Here is a 14,029-nt window from a genome sequence, read left to right on the forward strand (position 1 = left end):
TTGTTTCGAGCCCATGCATGCAGCAGTGCTGTAGGAGAGGACAATATGATTTGGACAAAGTTTTTGAAAAGTACGTTTTTTCAGCAATAAAAGTCTCATGCAATTTAATTATACGATCAAAATAAACTACATTAAACATTACTATTATGGTTCCCATTACTGGATCATTTTATGTTAATGTGTAAAATTTATTAAAATAAACAAAATTTTTGCGTGGAACTAGACGAAATAATTTGCATCGGGGCTCGTAGCTAGTGTGATTCTTAGTAGATTGTCATTTTGACCAGGACCGTCGCAAAACGATTAGCTATATTAATATTTGTTATATGATGAATTCAGGGGTCGGACAAAAAGTGCGGATGACGTAAAAATGACGTAATCTTGCACACAGGATGATGTTTGAGTTTGTATTTAAACTTCCGTGTCACGTACCTCCAAAAACGGAAAATTGCCACAATATTCGAGTAAAGATGACATTTAGAGCGTTCTCTTATACATTAGTAAATATAAATTTTAGCTAAATATAATCGTGAAGACACAATAGCTAAACAATAACGAAATCAATTTATTGTTCATCTGATTGACAATGTGTCAGTCAAAACGTACTTACTCATTTCAAGTGGCGATATCGTTTAATAAAGAGGTTGATAAATGATAAGTGATAATTATTTATGAAAATCAAAAATACTATTTGAAATCATCCTATAAGTGGTTTGACGTCATCCGCACTTTTTGTACGACCCCTGATGATGATGTAGCAGGTAGGTAGTTAGGCATTAGAAATTTAGTTAAGAAAGGAGAAACTCTGTACTTAGAACTGTTCACAGTAACTTTCATGCTACTGAAATATAGCTCTTTAAAAATATTTTAATCCCTGTGTCCGAATCGTAGGTTATCAAGGATTACATGTCCATATATTACCTATTTTAAGTAACATACCATGAAAGACAAATTTCCCGTTTAACTGAGGTGGTTAGTAAGAAGTTATTATGCTTAAGGAATTATCTTAACATTTATATAGTGGTAAAAAAAAATTAGTGTTAATCCCAACACTCATCACCATAGAAAATCACCGCCCAAATTCTTTACCAACCGCCTGAGAAAACTTATAGACCTACTCCTATATTTGTGCATAAATGAAAACGTGCCAGGCGTTGAATTATCAAACTCATGGTGTTACTCAACTCAAGTTCGATCACCGCTTAGGTAAATTATTTGTGTTCAATCTTCTGTAGGAGTTTGATGTGTTTGTGTGGTGTATGTTATGTTAAATGTGTGTATGTGTGGACCTCTATGTGCAATGGCGATGATTTCCCGCATGTCGTGCGGCTCGGTGTCGGTATGCGCTGGCGCAGGATCGGCCGCTCGCTGTAGGATCTTGCGCACCACGTCTCGAGGCGGCGCGCGCAGCGGCGTTGGTCTCGATGTAAGCCCCAGCTGAAACAAATGTTAATAAATAAATGAAATAAATAAATAAATATTATAAGGACGTTCTTACACAAACTGACTAAATCCCACCGTAAGCTTAAGAAGGCTTGTGTTGTGGGTACTCAAACAACGATAAATATAATATACAAATATTTAAATACCTACATAGAAAACATCCAAGACTGAGGAACAAATATCTGTGCTCATCACACTAATAAATGCTCTTACCCGGATTCGAACCCAGAACCAATGGGCCTCACAGGCAGGGTCACTACCCACTAGGCCAGACTCCCGGAAAAACCAGACGCTTCTCTGACGCGAGACGGGTGCTTGCCGGCTGGTGGGATGAATGTATGACTATTGCCAGGCGTGGCTCACTCCGCGATTTCGTCGCTTTGCTACAGGTAGCTAAAAGTACATCCGTTCGACCCCAATTTTGGGGATTGCCATAAGCCGCGCGTGGCGCTGTCGCCACCTAGCGGCCATATGGCCGCTTCTGTTACGATCAGCACAGATATCTGTGCTGATCGTAACAGAAGCGTTTTGTTAGAGAGTGAGTCTTCTGTACCTAGTACTATTATTTATTCTGTGCTATTGCGCCAACCTTGGCGAGTATCTGTCCTTTGATATGGTCGTCTGATGCGAGACGGGTGCTTGCCGGCCGGTGGGATGGAATGGGACTATTGCACCAACCTTGGCGAGTATCTGTCCTTTGATATGGTCGTCTCTGACGCGAGACGGGTGCGCGGCGGTCGCCGACGTCGGTCCGGGCGCGAAGGCGAGCGCCGCACACACGAGCAGCCATACTTGACTATTGCACCAACCTTGGCGAGTATCTGTCCTTTGATATGGTCGTCTCTGACGCGAGACGGGTGCGCGGCGGTCGCCGACGTCGGTCCGGGCGCGAAGGCGAGCGCCGCACACACGAGCAGCCATACTTGACTATTGCACCAACCTTGGCGAGTATCTGTCCTTTGATATGGTCGTCTCTGACGCGAGACGGGTGCGCGGCGGTCGCCGACGTCGGTCCAGGCGCGAAGGCGAGCGCCGCACACACGAGCAGCCATACTTGACTATTGCACCAACCTTGGCGAGTATCTGTCCTTTGATATGGTCGTCTCTGACGCGAGACGGGTGCGCGGCGGTCGCCGACGTCGGTCCGGGCGCGAAGGCGAGCGCCGCACACACGAGCAGCCATAGGTACTTGACTATTGCACCAACCTTGGCGAGTATCTGTCCTTTGATATGGTCGTCTCTGACGCGAGACGGGTGCGCGGCGGTCGCCGACGTCGGTCCGGGCGCGAAGGCGAGCGCCGCACACACGAGCAGCCAGGCGCGCATCGGCGCCTAGCCGAGCGTGCTCAGCCGGCGCCATTGACGCCGCGCCAACGCGACATCTCCGCGCCTGCGCAACAAAGAATTCTGGATTTAAATAAATTTAATGCCAGGGTATTTTTGGTTTATTTAAATTGAAAGTAAATTTACAAGATAAATATTAAACATAAAAATAAATATGCCAGACAAGTTTATTTGAAATTTCTTTCACAACTTGTCTGGTGTCTGATGACCATAATATTATATTATCAGACTTGTAAGTAAATTAGCGCGATTCGGGAAATGAAATAGAGATGAACTAGATACGATATAGTAAAGATATGTGACGTTCCACGGTTAAAGGTACCTTATCGCGGTTGGCGCTTACGCTATCATTAACGCCGCTCCAATATTATTGCGGTGCTATGCGATGTAAGCGCCGACCGCCATAAGGTACCTTTTTCCGTGGAACGTCACATATCTTCACTATTTCATATCTGGTGAATCTCTAATTTATTTTCGACGCCAGCCGCCATAAAGTACCTTTTGCAGTGGAACGTCACATATCTTTACTATTTCATATCTAGTGAGTCTCTAATTCATTTCCCGAATCGAGCCGTAAGTCATCGCTGACCGTAGGGCTGGCTCCTTCCTCGGCCAACGGATTGGCATAGCGATCGAAATGGGGAACACCACATCAACCCTTAGGTACGGGAACCCTTCCGCAAGGATATTAGCTTCTGGGAGATCTAGCCTAATACCAATATATTAGGCTAAGGCACCCATGTTTTTATTTCTTTTTTGTAGATATATTAGTTACAATTTTCATTTTAAAATTACATTTAATACAAATATATTATTAATAAAGTATGTTCCCGGTTTTCATACAGAGTAGATAAGTAAATATAGCTAAAGCCGAAACGGCCTGCTACTAGATTCGAAGTCAAGCGTTTTCTTTTACTAGTTTTTTGTAAAAAAATCTTCAACATGCGGCGGTAATGGCGAGCAGTTCGGCTGCGCAAATAGGTATCCAATTTCCTGTTCATCAAAATCCAATATATCTTACATTTAAAACTTATCAAAACAAGACAGAAGATAGAAGAGTCCTCACATTAAAGAAGCAAAGGTACTAATATCTTGAATAATATCAAATTTTTCCACAAACCGTTGGCCTTGCATACTCAAGTATCAACCAATTTTCAGAACCATCCATCTCGATGTGTAGAAAAAACAACCGTCCTACCTACAGAATAAAGTTCCCTTTCACTGAGTAGCGTGCATGATTTTTGTACCGCTTTCAACCGTCGAAAAGATATATTCACAGTAGAGCTTGTTGCTCCCAATCTTATCGACCGTTTTATTATTTTGATGTTGCTTTGCTTCTAGAAACTTGTAGAAAAGGGCTTATTTATTGATATCTACAGTTGTGAGGAGCTAAGGTTCTTAGATAAAGTTGTCTGTGAAAACGATTATAGTGTTTTTCGTCTTTTGTTTTATCTCATGAATCATGATATATCTAAAGTGATATATGTTCGAAAACTTTCTGAGCCCCCTCAGTTTTACAGAATAATTATTTACGGTACACGTGCGAAAAATAGGTAAATCGAATAACCTATTCGCACGTGTATCGTAGAACGTTTTACAGCACATATTATGGCCCTTTAAATTTTTGACTTAGTTACACTAATGCGCTTATTATAGCACAGGGTGTCGTAATGGAGCACCATATGTACTTCAAATGATATTCAACATGTCATGTCGTTCAAAAATAGAAAATTATGAATATTTACTGAATATAGGTACCGGGTGTGGCCTGTAAGACAAGAAAATAATTAAAACATGGAATGTACTCCTCAAACGGTGACGCTTTTGTTCAACAACTTTTAAAAATTATGAAGCATTTTGACTTCCTATTTTTCATACAAATTAAATATTATCTTCAATGGACGCCATCGCCATGCCATATCATTTGTGATTGACGTTGCTTGTCATGCCTTAAGCATAACAAAATTCGCAATACATTGCGTCTTAGAATAAACTTTAAAGTGTATTAAAAATCAAACCACAAGTTATTTTTAAAAGTTGCTGAACAAATGTTGGTGAGTTGGTGTTGTTTATGAGGAGTACAGCCTACAGTTAAATTTTTTGCTCGTATTACAGGCCACACCCGATGGCCACATATGATGACCCTATAATTATTACCTAATTAACTTTAGTATGTCACAAAGCGTCCTTGGCCTACCTTATTGTTTTGTTTTCTGTAGAAAACCAAATTTAACTTAATTATTAACTACGCAATCAAATCCATATGTGGCTTTCCATCAGAGAAGGGTTCTAGGGTCTTCATGCTCCATCATGTCCATAAGGACCCTTCTCTATGGAAAGCCACATATATGTGCTTAGGCAATTTTTAACTGTCAGCTAACGAGCAGTCGAGCCTCCTGATGGGAAGCGATCATCGTCGCCTATGGATATTGTTGGAACTGGCCATCAGGTACATACTTTTCTATGTGACTGCTGTATTTTTCAAATGTATATTTGACAGACTTCAAATGATAAATGTGACAAAGCAAAATCAAAAGATCCACAGCATTGCACGCAAGCAGCAGATCGCACCTTGTGTGTGATTCATCATGCTTCGTGGAGTCTCAAAAGGTACTTTATAAATCTCGCCAACAAACTGCAATTGCAGTTGGGTGAGGAATATATTTGTTCGAAAATTGTTGTGTACTTTGTATGATAAATAAATAAATAAAAATGTTAATACAAATAAATAAATAAATAAATAATATCTGGGAGACCGAGCTTTGCCCGGAAAGCATATATGTATGTATAAACTCAAAAATGTGCGTTTTCCCAGAGGTAAGCCAGATCGGTTTTTCGCCCTCGAAAACCCCCATATAGCAAATTTCATCGTTAGAGCCGGCTCCGAGATCCCCTGAATATTTATAAATATGTATACAAGAACTGCTCGTTTAAACTCAGACACAAACTTACACAAATCGACCTAGCCCCAAACTAAGCGAAGCTTGTACTATGGGTACTTAAACTAGGCGACAATACCTATACAATACAAGCTTATATACATAGATAATATCCATAACTAAGGATAAAATTTTCGTGATAAGTACCTAAATAAATTCCCTTACCGTGATTCGAACCAGGACCTCCTGCTTCGTTACTAACGACTCGGCTAGGAGGCCGATAAATCAAACTTTCAGAAATTATGTTAAAAATTAAAAATGTAAAGTTTTATGGTTAATACATAATATCAAATTAAAAACTAAATCAATTATTTACATACAATATATATAAAACTTAGTTTTATGCGTCTCCAATGTTTTTATAAAAGATTTTTTGTAATGTTACTGTCATTTCCAAACTTACTTAAGTTTCTACTTAAGTTTACTTTCAAAACACGTAATTTACAAATAAAGTTACATGAAAATCTATACTTACATTTTTTAATGCAGCAAATCGAATAAAAATAAATAAAAGTAGGCTTTTTAGATAAACTATTACTAAATTAGGAAACTTGAAATCATATGTTATATCACAAGATGACAGCTAAGTATATGTGAGATATATGACCGTTTATCAGCATCCCGGCGAACGACTGAAGGCAACAGGGCCGGGGTTAAATATATAACGGGGTGCTCCCACGCAATTACTATATTAATATTAGCAGCCCTGGTAACAGCGGAGTAAGTGTACTAGAAGTGGCTGGGGTACGCTCAATCAAAGACATATGTAACTTCGTATACATACATACATACATACATACATACATACATACATACATCACTGGCCCAGTGACCCAAAAAGGATCTTGGCCTCTGACACAAGAGAGCGCCACTCTGCCCTATTCTGCGCCACTTCGCGCCAGTTGGGTATTCCGAGGTATGTAACTTCGTATAAGATGAATAAAGTCTAAGGAAGAAACGTGCCTCGGAAATCAAGAAAGTCATTCTCGGATAGATGCCGCACACACCTTTAGCCTATCCTCGGCTAGATGGCGTGACGACACCATTTCATATTTAACAATTTTAACACATAGATATCAGTGAATGAACATGGATCAAAGTGATATAAAAATAATAAAATCATTTATCCATATATATACATTTTTTTGATAATTTTATACGTTTTCATTTTGAGTTTTAGTCGTGTGTCGATAGATTACTGTGACTACAAAATTTACAATGACAGGACCCCTCTAAGTATACTATCTATTCTTTTTGGCTCAATGAATAGGGTGGTTAGGTGAATAGAGTAGGGGGGTAATTGCACAAAAGATCCGTACCTAGCACAAGGGACCGTGCGCGTCAGAGGGTCTGCCATCTTGTGGCTTGAATCGGAAACTTATGTGCACATGTACATTGCCAAAGCAAGTGCTACCATCTACTGTTCTCGTCGGTATTACGTTTCCATGTGCTATAGTAGGTTCTGACATCTTGTGGGCCACATCGGAAGCATAAACGACACATTTACGACTCGTGCCAAAATCTGACGGCTCCTATACTGCCCCCTATAGTTCATGCACTGGGCCTATAGGTCGAAGGGTATTCGCAAGTGCCTCCGAAAACCATAGTCCCCACCCCGCATTCGGCCGGCGTAGGGACTATAGCTTAAACCCTCTCGTGCTTGAGAGGAAGCCTGTGCCCAGCTCCCACTGCTGGCCGTATATACGTAGGCTAAATCATTTATTTATTTATATTTTACTTAATATATACTGGAGTCAGTTATGTAACGCTGCCATACATGACCCAAAAAATTTTTATTAAGCTATGAGCTTCATCACATCTGATATTTGAGTAATTCTAAGCATTTCTAGCGTGAAGTGGGGGGGAGGGTGGGGTACAAAGACGGCCGCCATCCGTCATCTTTAAAAAAAATCTACTCTGATCCTGGTGGGTACTAGGGCAAGTTTGGTATCATTTTCGTATAAACCAAAGACGTAGAATTCATTGCTGATATTTGTTTTTTCAATTTCATAGTAATTTTACAAGAAAAACGTAAAAAGGTGAAAAATTTGGTTGGAGATTTTTGCTACGCGGAGCCGAAACTACAAAAGATAGAAAGTTGAAATTTGCACACTAGATTACATTTATAAAGTGTACAAGAGATAAGAAGCGATTTTGAGAAATTCAACCCCTAAGGGGGTTAAAAAGGGGATGAAAGTTTGTATGGGGTTCAAGTTTTATTTTAAGCTAGGAATTTGAAACTTCGTAAAACGATATATTATTAAAATACAAGAAAACTAATTTCAGCGTTTTTGAAAATTCATCCCCTAAGGTGGTGAAAAAGGAGTTAAAAGTTTGTATGGATATCAAAAAAATTTTCGAACGCGGGACTTGAATCTTTGTATTTGGGGATATTATTAAAAGACAGGAAAAGTAATTTCAGCGTTTTGTAAAATTCATCCCCTAACAGGGTTAAAAAGGGGTTGAAAGTTTGAATCCATTACAAATCCGAGTAGACACACATTTCTTATTGGCTCCCAGGCTTGAAATGCTTAGAATTACTCAAGGAACATATGTGATGAAGCTCATAGCTTAATAAAAATTTTTTGGGTCAACTTTATAACTGCTTCCGCTATATAGGGGGACTAAACAATACAGTCTTGGATTGGATTCAACCACAGAATAAATAATAGTACTAGGTACAGAAGACTCATTCTCTAACAAAACGCGTCTGTCACGATCAGCACAGATATGGCCGCTAGGTGGCGACAGCGCCACGCGAGGCGGGTAACATTCAATTTCTAACCGCAGCTGCATTACTGTCGATTTTACTATGGAAATTGAAAATGACAGCGACGCGTTCAGTACCGGTAGTGCAGCTACGGTTAGAAATGGAATGTTACCACAAACCCCAAAATTGGGGTCGAACGGGTGTACTTTTAGCTACGTGTAGCAAAGCGACGAAATCGCGGAGTGAGCCACGCCTGATTTAACATGAACTTTTGCCGGGTGCTGTTTGTGGAGACTGGTCTGTTAAGCTAACACGAGCTATTATACTTAGTAACTTTTATTAATTAATTACAGTGAGACGCCTCATTCTGTTCTCGTATGTTTCTTTTCTTTTAATGAATGTATTAATTATACAGGATATTGACTCTTGGAGACCTTATACATCTCTAAGGATAACTTGATAAACTATATAATCTTATAGTTCTGACACCTAGAGACATTTACACCTCTAAATATTATAGATTTTTTTTGTGTGTGTTTTTTTATCTGTATTTTGTATGTAATTCGACATTAAGAGACCATATACATCTCTTTGTAATTGTAATACGTTAGATTGAATTGTTAGTTTTATTTTATAAAATTGTTGATGTTATTATTTTTGCTTTTATGTAAATTCAATGTTGACGTGTAAAAGTGCCCTTGTGGCCTATTTGCTGAATAAATGTTGATGTTTGATGTTTGATGTTTGATGCCACATCCAGTAAAACTATATCGTCCACCGAGGCGTGGGCGGCGAAGATCAAAGCGCAAACGCCCCAGCTGGTGAACTTTGTCAATGAATTTTTATTATCGACCTTTAAGGGTCGTTCAGAGGTAACTTCAAGTAAATAAGCATTTGCTAGCTACAGGTGGTTGTAGTAAAATGGCAATTGCTTTTACTTGTAGAGGTAATTGAGAGGTTATTCTTGAACTAATTGGTTTGCCCTTGCCCCAAACCCTTCTGATCGAAAACTCTTGATTTACAAGGATTTATGCGGCTATAAACCTTACTGGACACCGATTTAAACGAACAATATACATGTTTAAATATTAAAATTAATTCTTGAAATCAGTTCTAGATATCGATAACATTTGCAATACGGGTTTAGATTTGTCTCAATCAAGGATTGATATTGTTTATACATTACTAAGTTTTGCCCGCAACTTCGTCTGCTATAAATAATACTTGCACTTGTTGTCAAAATCGTTGAAGACTTATCTTGGTCAATCTCCAATGATAAAATTTGCAGCCTATTACAGTAAATTTGCACTACACTCACACAACTGAATAAATTTTCAGCCTTCGTACAGTAAATAAATAAATATTAGGACATTCTGACACAGATTGACTAAGTCCCACAGTAAGCTCAAGAAGGCTTGTGTTGTGGGTACTCAGACAACGATTACATAATAGGTATATAAATACTTACATACATAGAAAACAACCATGACTTAGGAACAAATATCTGTGTCATCACACAAATAAATGCCCTTACTGGGATTCGAACCCATCGGCTTCGCAGGCAGGGTCACTACCCACTAGGCCAGACCGGTCGTCAAGTAAATTTGCACTACACTCACACAACTGAATAAAATATGTGCAAATAGCTGTCCTACGTTATATTCAGAGTTAAGATTACCGGGTTAGCAACATAGAACAAAACCATTCACACGCCTTGGCATATAATTACTGAAGTTGTATAATTCATACATGTTCCAATTCGGCCAAGCAGTGGTGGCCGAGTGGATATGACGTCTTACTTTCACCAGCCAGTTTTACACCAGCACCACCCATGAACACCTGCTACAGAAGCGCTGGTGGCCTAGCGGTGAGAGCGTGCGACTTGCAATCTGGAGGTCGCGGGTTCAAACCCTGGCTCGTACCAATGAGTTTTTCGGAACTTATGTACGAAACATCATTTGATATTTACCAGTCGCTTTTCGGTGAAGGAAAACATCGTGAGGAAACCTGCATACATTTGCGAAGAAATTCAAAGGTGTATGTGAAGTCCCCAATCCGCATTGGGATAGCGTGGGGACTATAGCCCAAGCCCTCTCGCGCATGAGAGGAGGCCTGTGCTCAGCAGTGGGACGTATATAGGCCGAAATGATGATGATGATGATGATGTTCCAATTTGCAAACCGAGCAGGGACTGAATTCTAAGTAAAGTCTTATTACTAGCGGAAATCTTTTTTAACGTTTTATGTTAGAACGGAAGTACCTTAGAATTTGTCAACCTTAAAATTAGTTTCAAAGACGTCGCTAAAGTGTTAATACTTTGACCTACCTCAAAAGTGACGATCTACAAATATGACACTCTAAGAAAGTTATCTACCACGAAATTTTCGGTACAAAAGCGACCCACCTCAAAAGTAACGTTCTAAGAAAGTGATCAACGTCGAAAGTGACGCTGTTAGAAAATGATCTATCTCAGAAGTGACGGTATAGCGACCTATCCCAAAAGTAGTAAAAAATATTATCTATCACCTTGAACATATCTCGGACCTTGATATGTTTGTTCTACTAAAGTTACACCTCGTTCTCACACAATTGAATAAAATATGTGCAAATAGTCGTCCCACGTTGTATTCAAAGTCAAGATTACCGGGTTAGCAACACAGACCAAAACGATGCACACACGGCATATAATTACTAAAGTTGTATTCAAACTTCTACCTGATGATTAGGTAACTTGTATGTTGAAAACAGAGCAGAGACGAGCTGAATTCTAAGTAAAGCCTTATTATTAGCGGAAACCTTTTTTACACTTTTTCATGTTAGAACGGAAGAATTGAATTGTATATTAAATAAAAAAAATCTAAAACGTGTAAATGCAATCGTTTTACTGAATCGAAAAAAATACTGAAGAAAATCTAAAAGAAACTGCCGGCTTTCAGTAAATAAATAAGATAATAAAAATGTAAGAAATGACCCACTTTCAGATACAGTTGCATGTAGTTTCGGTAACAATGTAACCCAGCAATACAACTTGTAAACAAGTTATTTATGTTTGTAGATCATGCACAACTGGGGAAGTTTACGAAGTTTATATTTACAACAGTAATCTACTTAAGACTTAAGAGTGGAGTAGTTTATCCTCCTTTGCAAACTTAGCAAACCTCAGTTAAATTTTGTCCCTTTCTAACAAACACAAATGTCGAAATGACGGATAAGGACAAGTGTTTATCAAAGGATAAGACTTGACATGCCATAAGCGATTTCGAATATTATGAAACTATTGTAAAAATGTTGATGAAGCATTAACGTGATCATCATCATCATCTCAGCCATAAGACGTCCACTGCTGAACATAGGCCTCCCCCTTTGACCTCCATTCGTACCGGTTGTAAGCGACCCGCATCCAGCGTCTTCCGGCGGCCTTAACAAGGTCGTCCGTCCATCTTGTGGGTGGACGTCCTTCCATCCATCCATCCATCCATCGTGTGGTGGATTAACATAATAGATTTCTAAAATTTGAATTCCTTTTTTCGGCTTCAATTATTTATTCTGATCTTTGGCGGATTAAAAGAAGATTCGTAAGTAATTGAAGATGAAAGTTAAACATATTTAAATGTGAAGACTTTAATTTTTTTTTAGGTACATGCAGATATAAACAACAACAACTGAGTCATATTTTTATACTGTAGTAAAACCGTGAAAAAATCATGGCTACCCTAATATATACTGTGTAAAAATAAAACCTTCCTTTTGGTAGATTGGCAAAAAAAAAACATAGGAGTTTTTTGTTCTATAAAGATAAAGAAGATAAAGATTATGTTTAAGTAGGCATATTACAATACCCTTAGGGTGGTATTCCATCTGTCCAATTTCTTTGTATAATGTCAGTGCGTCTCACTCTTTCATTAAAATAAAATATGAGACACAATACACATTGGACAAAGAAATTGGTTAGGTGGAATACCACCCTTATCAACGTCAAATAAAGCTACGTCGGCTCTTACCCTATTTGTACAGTCGCCATCTGATATATCGGAGCGGCCAAGGTGCTCAAAAACATCTGAACACGCACTCTAACGCCCTGACTATAGAGGCGTGTTCAGATATTTGTGAGCACCCTGGCCGCTCCGATATATCTGATGGCGACTGTACACCTCTGACTCAAGAAGATTTATATCTCTCCTAAATTGTAGGAGGGTATCCCAAATATTCCAATATGGGACCGGCAAGAACACACCTTTTCAAAGGGTGTGTGATGTGATGTGTGTGTAATGTTTAATACTATAAAAAAACCTGTCAGGCACTTTGCTATAATTTATTTATTTATTTAGAAATTTAATTCAGGCAACAAGGCCCATATTACAAATACTTTACAGACTATACTTTACATAATGTTTTTTGTATAATGTCATTTCATATAATATTACCTGTTATGATGTAGTTATTAATTATAATTTGATTTTGTTATATTAAGATTTATTAATGCCTATTTATGTTTACATTTTAACTGGTATAAAGACATGAAATTATTGTACTAACATTGATGTGTTTATTCGACTAATTAATGGAAATAGATACAGAAATTTACAAACTTATAACTAGGTAAATATAAAAATTAAGGGTATTATATGCTATTAGGCCATAGGTACCCGGCTAAATGTACCTAGCACGCTGCTGGCGTTTCCCCTCCCCCTTTATTGTATAATTATATAATAACACTAGTGCTGGCTATAAGCACGTTATTATATCTTTGATTACGTTATTAAAACATTACATATTATAATAAACTTGCATTCATTAAAAAATACAATTTAAATTATTTTAGAATTCAATATAAAAGAGTTGAATGGTCTTGATAGCAATTTCTTAAATTGGTATTATAATAGCCCAAAGCTCTGACCAAGCTTCCGCAGCTTTCTGGAAGTTTCGAGCGTAATGGCTTAAGAAAGTTCGCCATACCGTTAACGGTTTGGAACATATGGGGGCGCAGACAGACGGACGGATATAACGGATGTTATTAAATAGTGAATAGAATCAGGCGTTACTTTGCGGAAAACCATATTAATTAAAACCAAAATATTACTTTGCTAATCTGCAAAAAAATAATGTGCTAGTCAATCGGTGCTAACCCGTTATACCGTTACATGCAATTAATGTTCCCACCCTCCCACCGCAAAAATAAATACGCAAATAAATATAACAAACCATCACCAAAAAAACAATACTCATCACAGACACATACATGTTATTACACATTTTGAAAAGTGATGTAAAGGTACTCAACTTGTTAATAGGAAAGTGGACAACTCTCATACAAATAATGACAACTCTAATACATATGTATTACATATCTATATGTATGTATTAGAGTTGTAATAATAAATCAAACTGTCTAAAACAAGGTATCCAAAGAAGTAAATTGAGACTAAGTACTTTGGTCCAAAACCTTACTCGAATATATCTTCGTTCAGCTGTGATTATTATTTGATTGTCACATCACATTTGAAAGGAAAGCTATAAACGGAAGAAAAAACTCAGATAACACCAATAAGGAAATTGGTATTGAATAGTATTGTTCCTTAATCACGTCATGAAC

The 14,029-nt window shown here is 38.2% G+C and overlaps 1 long non-coding RNA gene across 1 annotated transcript in view; it reads right to left on the reverse strand.

Annotated features, from left to right (window-relative positions):
• Positions 1–2,649: 2,649 nt before the first annotated feature.
• The window catches only part of LOC134675564 (uncharacterized), an 88,162-nt gene continuing 76,782 nt past the window's right edge, over positions 2,650–14,029 (reverse strand). The window contains exon 3 of the long non-coding RNA XR_010099768.1: positions 2,650–2,833. This is a non-coding gene — a long non-coding RNA (uncharacterized LOC134675564). The remainder of the gene's footprint in view (positions 2,834–14,029) is intronic.

Source organism: Cydia fagiglandana, chromosome 22 (assembly GCF_963556715.1).
Source record: "Cydia fagiglandana chromosome 22, ilCydFagi1.1, whole genome shotgun sequence".
Lineage (NCBI taxonomy): Eukaryota > Metazoa > Arthropoda > Insecta > Lepidoptera > Tortricidae > Cydia > Cydia fagiglandana.